We start from the raw sequence: 11,141 nt of genomic DNA, 5'->3' as shown, positions 1-11,141 counted from the left end.
CCCTACGGGTTCGGGAACCATGCAGACATGGCCGAGACGTTCTCCGGCCAATAACCAACAACGGGATCTGGATACCCATGTTGGCTCCCACATGTTCCACGATGATCTCATCGGATGAACCACGATGTCGGGGATTCAATCAATCCCGTATGCAATTCCCTTTGTCTATCGATATGTTACTTGCCCGAGATTCGATCGTCGGTATCCCTATACCTTGTTCAATCTCGTTACCGGCAAGTCTCTTTACTCGTTCCGTAACTCACATCATCCCGGGATCAACTCATTGGTCACATTGTGCACATTATGATGATGTCCTACCGAGTGGGCCCAGAGATACCTCTTCGTTTACACGGAGTGACAAATCCCAGTCTCGATTCGTGCCAACCCAACAGACACTTTCGGAGATACCTGTAGTGCACCTTTATAGCCACCCAATTATGTTGTGACGTTTGGTACACCCAAAGCATTCCTACGGTATCCGGGAGTTGCACAATCTCATGGTCTAAGGAAATGATACTTGACATTAGAAAAGCTCTGAGCAAACGAACTACACGATCTTGTGCTAGGCTTAGGATTGGGTCTCGTCCATCACATCATTCTCCTAATGATGTGATCCCGTTATCAACGACATCCAATGTCCATGGTCAGGAAACCGTAACCATCTATTGATCAACGAGCTAGTCAACTAGAGGCTTACTAGGGACATGGTGTTGTCTATGTATCCACACATGTATCTGAGTTTCCCATCAATACAATTCTAGCATGGATAATAAACGATTATCATAAACAAGGAAATATAATAATAACCTATTTATTATTGCCTCTAGGGCATATTTCCAACAATTTGCATCGTAACAGAGTGGATAAAAGTAAGTACTCCCCTCACATTTACCCAATAGCTTGTCTCATCAATTCTAATTCATAATTCACGAGATCTTCGATCACATAGAATGGTTACCACCATGAACTACTTATGTAGTGGGTCTCGATCCCATCTCCCTCTATGCATACAATATTCCATGCTAAACCCTTTGTGAGGGGGTCTGCCAAATTCTTTGATGTGTTTATAACTTTATACCTATAAATTTAAAGTTTTTTTTATAAATCTGAAGCTTTCATTATCCTTCCCACATGTCTTGATGACTTCTTATTATCCTTATAACCATTTACCTTGACTATCATCGTTTGATTATCATAATTCTTATGATATTTTTTATTGGCTTTTGAATCACCGGCAAGTCTATCAAGAGTTCTCGAAGCCACTCTACTTCAACAATTGTTGTGTCTAATGCTGTGAGTTTTGCTTCCATTATTGACGTCATTAAGATGGTATGCTGGCAAGACTTCTAGGAAATAGCACCACCATTAAGTGGCACATAACCACTTGTAGCTTTAAACTCATCAACATCAGATATCCAATTTTCATCACTATATCCCTCGCGTACCCTTGGTTACCCAGTATAGTGAAGTCCATAACTCGAAGTACCTTTCATATAGCACATTATCCTTTCATATATCCAAAGCGACTCAGAACCTTCTCCACATAGTGAGATTGCAACAGTGTTGTCCCACCATTATCACCTCTCAAAAACTTGATGTTCAAGATAACATCAACTATTCCAAGGTCTTTCGAGCGGGACCAGTCTATCGATCTTCAAAGCTCCGGCTATGGCACCCATGTGCGAATTAGAGCGGGACGGCACACAAATGACATGAAACAGAGACAAAGTGGTGGAAAGAGACATGGCTCACTTGGGGAGGTCGATGGTGAGCTAGGTGAGGGCTGGGGAAGTGGAACAACAACAAGAACAAGGAGCAGGCTTCGGTGGCTGGAGCTCGAGATGCATCAGACGAAGGTGAGGTAGAGGAGGTGACCTATCCATTGTTGCCTCCTGGGTGGAAGAATCCAACGTCGGGGAAGAAGAGGGACATGACCGCACGTCCTGGGGGTCACTGATGATGCGTCTTCCTCGTCAGTGTTGTTAGTCTCGACGTGGTCATCATGGTCGCCGCTCACCGCAGAGAGCATAGCAAATGTTTGGCGAAATGTATGAGCCAGATGTAAGTTTTAGGGAGTTAAGTCTAGGGGTTTGGTTAGAAACCGCACGTATTTTGAGGAGTAAATATACTACTCCAAAGGATACTCGGTTGTTTGCAACTCGCAAGCTAAACTATGTTCCGTAGTCCGTTCTCCAAGACCATCCGGTTTTTCTTTCAAAAAACCTACTTATCTGGTACTTATCCGGTTTAGGCTTGTCGTCTAAGCTCCAAAGTCCTTGAGTTGCTTTGGATGTTTCCCACAAATCATTGTTGATGCATCTCTTATTAGAATTATGAGTAATATCTCGTAAAGATTTTGAAATAAAAATAAAAACTAAGGGATGATTGAATCGCACATATATACAATAGTACTTGTTATGAAGAATTTCTTCTACGAAGGACAAAGGGTTGTGTTGTCTCCCCCCCCCCAATTTTGGTCCAATCAAACATTCATGCCTAATGAAGGACAAAGGGTGCCAACATAATCTTCGGATTGGTCCACCAACTCCTTCGGTATGGGCGTAATGTCGGTCTTATACGAATTTACTAGTGCCAACATGTCAGCTTTTTTGTCAGATTATTGTCTGTGTTGGTTTGTGTGTATCCTAGCTATGCAGAGGTCAGCATTACTCGCTATGCTTTGTATCTATTTGATACTATGTTTTAAGTTAATAAAAGAGCTCTTTATCGAAGAATGAGACCATGTGCAAAGATACATGAACGATTCCACTCCACACACAACGACTCACTTGCTCACACTTGGCAGTTATACATTAACCAATAATTACTAGATAAAGTTTAAATTTTATTGAATCTTCTTCATCAATAAAGTCGAATAGTCTTATTTGACATTCGCAGGGGATGGTGTGTATGTTATCCATCATGTTAATGACGGCGTTCCCTTCGCGAAGCAGCAACACTGGTTTTTTGTGAAAGATATGCAGTCGCTTTGACCCTTATCATATCCATGTGCGAAACATAGTTTCTGGCATAGACTGAGTGTGCAGCGTTTCATAACAAAACACAACTTGTCGGGCATCTTGCCCTTCGTATCTGCACGCATGGGATCACAATAGTAACTTCCCAGTTACTAACATCCAAATGTGTACGAAAATATTAAGAGAAAAGAAGATGAAAGAAATGTACCCATGATCCTTCCTTCTACAAGAGAGGGCAGGGAAGTGGTAGACATGACAACAAGAGCCAGCAGGCACATAGCCTGCCCGATGTTCTTGATAAGCGCCATTCGGAGTACTTGAGTAGCTAGCTTTCTTGTTGTTCTTCTACTGTTCTTGTCAATATATGTCGTAGCAGCTATGTCCCTATGCCTAGTGTTTATATAACTCCATGGGCATTGATTATTGTTTCTTTATTTGGACGTTATAAACTCTATTCTGAAATAGCACACATATCCATCCAATAAAAGTGATCTTTTAAACTCTATCCTTAAATAGCACATAGTACTCCATATCCATCCAATAAATGTGATCTTTTATACTCCATGGGCATTGATATTTTTTTCTTTGTTTGGACGTTATTAACTCTATCCTTAAATACTATCACACATATCCATCCAGAATCTCACCATTTATGTGTTCTCATTAATTGTTTCCTTTATCACATCTCCTTTTCTAACTTTTGTTTGCCTTTTTGTGATGGAAAGCATTGAGTTTTATTCCTGTATGGCAGTAACATGGTTACAATCGACTAGCAATAGCCTTGAGATAAATTCAGGTGAGTGACGCAACAAACACATGGTTCGTCCCCCTCAGCTCTACCACAATTCGCTAAGAAGACGACAACCCTAATTTGCTCAATCTAATTTTCTGGATGATAAACTCACGGTCTTCCAAAGTAACTTTAATTGCATTCATAACATGTCCATAGCAGGAATCAAGACTGTAATCAACCATAGCATTCAGTGCAACCGAGCAATTAGATTGGACAATCGACGATGCCCTGATATGCTAAACTGTCAAAGCAACACCTTCCATCAGAGCACTAATCTCAGCTACAAGTGGACTCATTGCGGTTGAACAAAATGTGGCGAGATGTGTATATAACATCTTCAGATTAGTTCCGTAGAATCATACCAGACCCTCACTGCCGTCTGAAGCAAGGAACGATCCATACATAGATAACCCAACCCATCATCAAGGGGTCGGATCTAGCAGCGGCTCCTTGTCCGAACCCATGGATTGGGACACCGACGAGGATCTGGCCATCCACATCGCCCTCCACCGATCACGGGTGGATTAGGGTGGAAGCCCGTTGGAGTGTGAGCCCTACTCGACGGTCTGACAGGGAAGCTCTAGCGCTGCGCTCGACCGAGCCAGCTCATTGCGGTTCGTGCGCTCCCTGGTGAGGCGGTCAACGTCTAGTGGCGCCCGTCAGCTTTGGCCCTGCTCCTCCTGTCCGGCGATGGGTGCCAGTCCTTGTCACCACCGAGCCTACCTCGACTCTCTGTGTCAGAGGCGCTCACAGCTCCTCGCGCGAGGCAAGTGGCCAGGGACGGATCTAGACGGTCCGTCTGCGGGTCTTGCAGATCCGCACTAGTGCCCCAACCCTCTGAATCTGACGAGGACAGGGCTTGTCTGTTGTGTTCTACGCCGGTCCTTGACCTCGGACGAGATGGACGCCCGCCGCTGCAAAAATGCTAAGGAATTGCGGCTCGGACTTGAGGAGACAAAGTGTTTCACCGAGAAGGGGGTCATGGCATCTAAAGCTGGGTGTCACACCATACTGAGGACTAGGCTGAAGCGCTTATTTCGATGCCAAATATGAACCAGGATAAAAGCAAGGATAACTCATCGGACCGAACCATGAGTCATGATCCGATGACATCGCCCCAAGGCTAAGCGCTCGATCTGGCCGGCAACAAAGAACCTGGATCCATGTCAGATTGGATCGTAGGAAAAATCCCAACGGTCCCATCGACGGACCGAACCCAGGAGGAGTGCAAGAAGTCTCTCTTGAATGAGATATTAGATCTAATTCAGAGGATCACAATATCCCACGACCAGGCCTTGGTTTACGATCGGATCCGGGAGTCTCCTAGAAAAGCTGGAATTTTTGGCCCACCCACCACCCACCTAGTGGCCAATATCGATGACCTCACTGAAGTCCTTGCAAGCACCTCTGGCGAAGTCGATGGCATGGATGAGGGGGGCGGGGAGTCCTCGGATAGCCGCCAACAGACACCATGCCCGTGGGGAAGTGGACGGCAACCTCCACTATGATTTCTACATAGTAGATACCCCCAACGACGGAGGCGGCATCCCCAACAACGGCGGAGGCAGTAACGACAGTAACAACAGAGGTGGAATCGCGAGTAATGGTGGTGGGAGGCAGCGGCAACAACAGAGGCAAAAATAACAACGGCGATAATAACGCCAATCCCAACGATGAGATCGACAAGCCACGAAGCAGCCTCGACCCTGACGACGATGACATCTTGGACGAGTCGCTCAATTGCCCTAACCATGATGCGTTGCGGCCAAGGCTAGTCGATACCTCCAGAAAAAAGAGAGTGAGAAAAAACGTCTTTGTGAGGACGAGCAGTACCAGAGTGATCAATGGAACAAACTCTTCCAACAAATAGAAGCTACTAAGGCCCCACCAAACTACCACAAAAACCTCTTAAAAGGAGCTGCACATGGCAGCCGGCAACAACGCAATATCCAAGTGTTAGTGGGCCAAGGATTTGCTTTTATTGATGCATTAAATTGCATTCCTTGCAACTAATGTTGAGGAAATCATTAACTGGTAGCTGCTCGTTCGATTTGGGAGTAGCGATTAATCGATGAGTTGGCCTATTAATTGAATTAATCGGTGGAATTTAAAACTCAATAGGCATAATTTTTGTATGGAGGAATTATTTCAATAGAACTTGAATGCTATAAAAAAATCTACATTGCAGTAGGAAGCAGATGGCACCGTTTCTTTTCTCAATACATCACAAACATGTACATAACAACAATCATCAACAAGCATCCATGTGGGCGTCAAAAATCATCAACAAACATGCATACAACAACATTTTGTTTGCTGATTTCAGCCTGGTCCACAACCCCGAGAGATTGCGTGCGAATTCATTAAGAAGAAGGGTAGTTGAAGAGGCGACCTGCTAGCCATGGTCGATGTGTTCCTTCATAAAGGAGGGGAGGATGTTGACAACGGTTCCTAGAGAGGACTTCGTGGCAAGCCGAGACATGCATGTGTATCACTAAGTGAGCATAAACTTTTATATGTATTGGTGAGTTCCCTTTTAATCCTTGCATTCATGGAGTGAAGTTTAAAGTTTATTTCTACATCAGCTACATCAAATAGTCTTATTTGACATTAGCAAGGATGGTTTGTATATCATCTTGGTGGTGGTGTTCCCTTCTTGAAGCAGCAGTAGTTGTCACCTTCGAAGGATACACAAGTGCTTCTATCCTCATCATATCCACGCGCTGAACAGTTTTTCTGGCATTGACCGATTGTGCAGTGTTTCATAACAACACACGACGTGCGGACCGTCGTGCCCTTCATATCTGCACGTAGAGAATGGGGATCACAACAATAACTTCCCAATTAATAACATCCAATAGCTTATGCAAATATTAATAGAAAAGAAAAGAAAATGAATGTACCCATGATCATTCCTTCTACATGAGAGGGCAAGAGAGTGGTAGACATGACAACAAGAGCCAGCAGGCACATAGCCTGCACGCTCTTCTTGATATGCGCCATAAGGAGTACTCGAGTAGATTTTTTTCTTTTTCCTGCTATTGTTCTTGCCAATAAGCTATAGCAACTATGTCTATATATAGTGCCATGGGCATTGATATTTTCTTTCTTTCTTAATGTTATTAAATCTATCCTCGTAGCACACACATATCCATCTAATAAATGTGATCTTTTATACATGATCACTCACTATTTCCTTCCCCGGTTGAGCATCTCATCATTTATGTGTCCATCAATAGTTTCATTTATCACATCCCCTTTTATCATTTGTTTTTTTTTGCGAGGACAAGCACATAGTCTTATTCTTGTATGGGAGTAACAAGGTTACAGTCGGCTAACAATAGCATTGAGATAAATATAGGTGAGTGACGCAACCAACACACGGCTCGCCCCCTTAGCTCTGCCATAATTCGCTAAGAAGACGACAACCCTAATTTTCTCACAATCTAGTTTCTGGAGGACAAACTCACGGTCTTCCAAAGTAACAAGAATTTCATTCATAAGAGCAAGTGTAATAATATGATGTAAGCAGGATATAAGGATCTGAATATTATAATTTTGCTGAGTTGGAGAAGAGAAGCAGACTGTAGATTAGTAGCCACCTGCAGCATGAGCTCCAAAAAACTGGTGAGACAAGATAGTGGGTCAAACAGTGATAAAGTAGTAAATGTTTATAGCTAACATTAACAAGTGGGCGATTAGGTGGCTATATGTGACATGTAAACTTCATATAGCCGGTTGTTGGCTGTAATATTAACCATGCTCTAAGATGTCCATAGTAGGAATCAAGATTGCAATCAGTTATAACATTCGATGCAACTGAGCAGTCAGATTAGATGATCATTGCTGCCTTGATATGCTAAGCTGCCAAAGCAACACCTTCCATCAGAGCACTAAGCTTAGCTACGAGTGAACTCATCGTAGTTGAACAAAATGCGGCGAGATGCATACATAACATCTTCGGATCAGTTTGGTAGAATCATACCAGACCCCGCACTGTCTTTCGAAGAAATGAACAATCCATACACAGATAACAAAACCCATCGATCAGGGGGGCGCCATCGCCATCATCGCCGGATTCGGCGGCGGCTCCTCATCTGAACTCGACCCCATGGACCGGGACACCCTCATAGGATAGTCGGATGAGGAGCAGGCCATCCACGCCACCCTCCGTCGGTCATGGATGGATATTGGTGGAAGCTTGTCGCAGTCTGTGCCACCTCCGTGCCGGCTAGTAGCGGTCCACGCTCTCCTCAGTGAGGCAGTCGGTTGTGCAGTGATGCCCGTCACCACTACCCCTGCTCCTCCCGGTAGGCGTCGGGTGTAGGTCCCGGAACCTCCAAGCTGCGCTCGTGGCTCCCCCAAGCCGGAGGTGTGGGAAGCTCGTCGCATAGGGCAAGTGGCCCGGGCCGGATCTAACCAATCCGTTTGCGGGTCATGCAGATCCGCACTGGTGCCCCTTCCCTCTGACTCCGATGCGCATGAGGCTGTTTGCGGTGTCGTGCGTCGATTCTTGACCCCGGACGAGGCAGATAACTGTCTCCGCCACCGCAAAATGCCAAGGACTTGCGGCCGCCGCGCCATGGAGCGGGCACATGCTTAAGATCAATCAGATTAGTCGAGGACACTGCTATGGTTAGAAACAATAACGAAAAGACTAACTGCCACATGTGTGGCACTTCTCCAACGCGCCCACACGCCTTTATCGCCGTCCATTGTAACCTGCACGAATCTTGGCGTGATGACACAATTTTTAGTTGCCACATAGGACATGGGCGACGTGTGGTGTACGCAGCAGTTCGCCCACACATGTTTACCACTCCGTCGTCAACGGTTGCAAGTCGGAGGCGTGCGGTGGAACCGCCGTCGCGCCCGCACGCGTGGCGCACGACTTCTGTCGCCGTTTCCCTCGACTGGCCACTCCCCCCCTCATTGCCTCTGCCCGTCTCATTCATTTCCACTAACCAACATTACAGAGTAGTTCCCCTCGATTGAAGGAGAAGACGAGAAAAGGAGGCGCCGGCGCCGGCGGAAGAGTCGACGGCATTCACGGCCGTTGCTTGTGTTCGCCGGACCGGAGCAGCGTCGCCGGAGAAGCCGAAGTGAGGAGGTAAGACCGTGGAAGCTTTTGTACTCTCCCCTTCCTCCTGGGTCTCACTTCTCTCGAGCCCCCCTCTCCCCTCCCCCGGAGATTCAGGCGGATTTGCGGCCGCTCCGGCGTCCTCATCGTCGGGGGAGTCGTGCGTGTGCTATTTTACGGCGGCATTGTGCAGCCTCGTCGTCGTCGCGGTGGTACTCAAGCCGGTGAGGCTCGCCCGGGGTGGCAATTAGATTGATGCGATTTGATGCGTGAGGGTTTCCGTTTCCATTTGTTAGTTGCAATTTTTGTATCGAAGGCTACGATCTTCACTGCTTCAGGGCAATGTTGCTGTCGAATTGAGGGGTTTGATAGTTGTGTATGAGCCCTAGATCTAGGTAGGTGCATTTCAATGTATAGGATCATGGCAGTCATGGCAATTTCAACAAATGGACTATGTCAGTTGATGGCAACTAATTTTCTGAATGAACTCTGTCAGTTGCCATGTCCTGTGTAGGATAATGGCAGTTTCATGAGATCCAAATTCAGGGAGTGATAGGTGTGTTTCTGAATCAACTATCCTTCTAAGTGGCAACTAATTCTGAAAATCAAGTATGACAGTTGCCATGTCATATGTAGAGTGATGGTAGTTTTTTGATGTACCATGTACACACTTAGTTGCCATACTGTTCTGTGATAGCACAACATATTTGACTGCAGTACGTGGAAACTCTTTTTTTCACCAGGCCAATGTGTGAGTTGCCACATTACATGTTGTGGACTGGCACACATCTGCTATTCATGATTTTCTCATGCACATTCTTCATTCTATAGATATTCAGAGCAGAGCAAAGCAGAGTCGGTGGCGGAGGCAGGGGTGCTGGCAGGGGCCTTGGCCTCCCTTATGTTCTCAATAGTACACATATATGTACTCCTGATCCTTCATTTTTCAGACAAAACTAGCTATGTTTAGGAGATTTGGTCCTCGCTAGCATTATATGACATGTCTTGGCCCCATCTCACTAGTAGAAAAAGGGCCTAATGTTCAGCCCTTTAGTCCCGGTTTGTAAATTAACCGGCACTAATGTGACCATTAGTGACGGTTCGAACGGCTATGCATTAGTCCCAGTTCGTGTTGAACCTTTATTACCGGTTTGTGTCATGAACCGGTACTAAAGGGTGGGGGCAGGCTGGCATCAGGCCGGGGCCCCACGAGCCCCTTTAGTCCCGGCTTGTGACACGAACCGGTACTAAAGGTCTAACCTATAGTCCCGGTGTCACAAACCGGGACTAAAGGGGTCTAACCTTTAGTCCCGGTTGGAGACACAAACCGGGACTAAAGCCCAATTTTTAAACTCTGCCCCCCCCCCCCCGGTGTATCGCCATTTCAGTTTTGTAAAAAACAAAAGAAAATGAAGAAAACTTCAAAAATTAAAATCCTTCAAGATATAGTTATGTTACTATATCTACTAGTTAGGAAAATTTAAAAGCTTAAATTTGGACATGTTTCGAAAGAAGTGTTATGAAAAAGGAAAACGGCCATATCTTTTGCATACGATGTCGAAAAAATGCATAATATATCAAAAAAATTAGCACGAAAATACGCATCCGATTTTGATGGCTGTATGCCTGTTTGCAAATTTTTAGAATCCTCATATTCTAAAAGGAAAAAAAGATATGCTCAAATTTCAGTTTTTTTGACTTTTCGTTAAATCTGGTCAAATTGTGGTCAAACTATGGTCAAACTACTTATTCAAGAAATATTAGTGTTAATAAATAATTATTTTACTTTTTTGACTTTTGGTCAAATCTGGTCAAACTATGGTCAAACTACTTATTCAAGAAATATTACTGTTACTAAATAATAATTATTTTTTAGAATAATAGTTTTAAACTCAAACGGTGAAACATGTGACTTCATGCTCAAGCTAAACTCCTGAGGGTTAATAGGATTGACAGCTTACTATTGTTAGGTAAACAATAAGTGCAGACTTGGAAACTAGGGGGAATAGAACTCGGAAGTTAAGCTTGCTCAGGCTGGAGTAGTGAGAGGATGGGTGACCGGCCGGAAAGTTAGACGATTTGGAATGATGAGGGGTGATTAGAGACTAAATCGTCAAATAATTCAGAAATTTGAAAATAAAAAAAATCAATTTTTTTTCAAAAAAAAAATCAAAAATAACCTTTAGTACCGGTTGGTGTTACCAACCGGTACTAAAGGTCCCCCAGACCACCGCGCGGGCTCGTGCCACGTGGTGGGCCTTTGGCCACAGTTCGTGTTGAACCGGGACTA

Source organism: Aegilops tauschii, chromosome 7, assembly GCF_002575655.3.
Source record: "Aegilops tauschii subsp. strangulata cultivar AL8/78 chromosome 7, Aet v6.0, whole genome shotgun sequence".
Lineage (NCBI taxonomy): Eukaryota > Viridiplantae > Streptophyta > Magnoliopsida > Poales > Poaceae > Aegilops > Aegilops tauschii.
Note: the sequence above shows the minus strand (reverse complement) of the source record.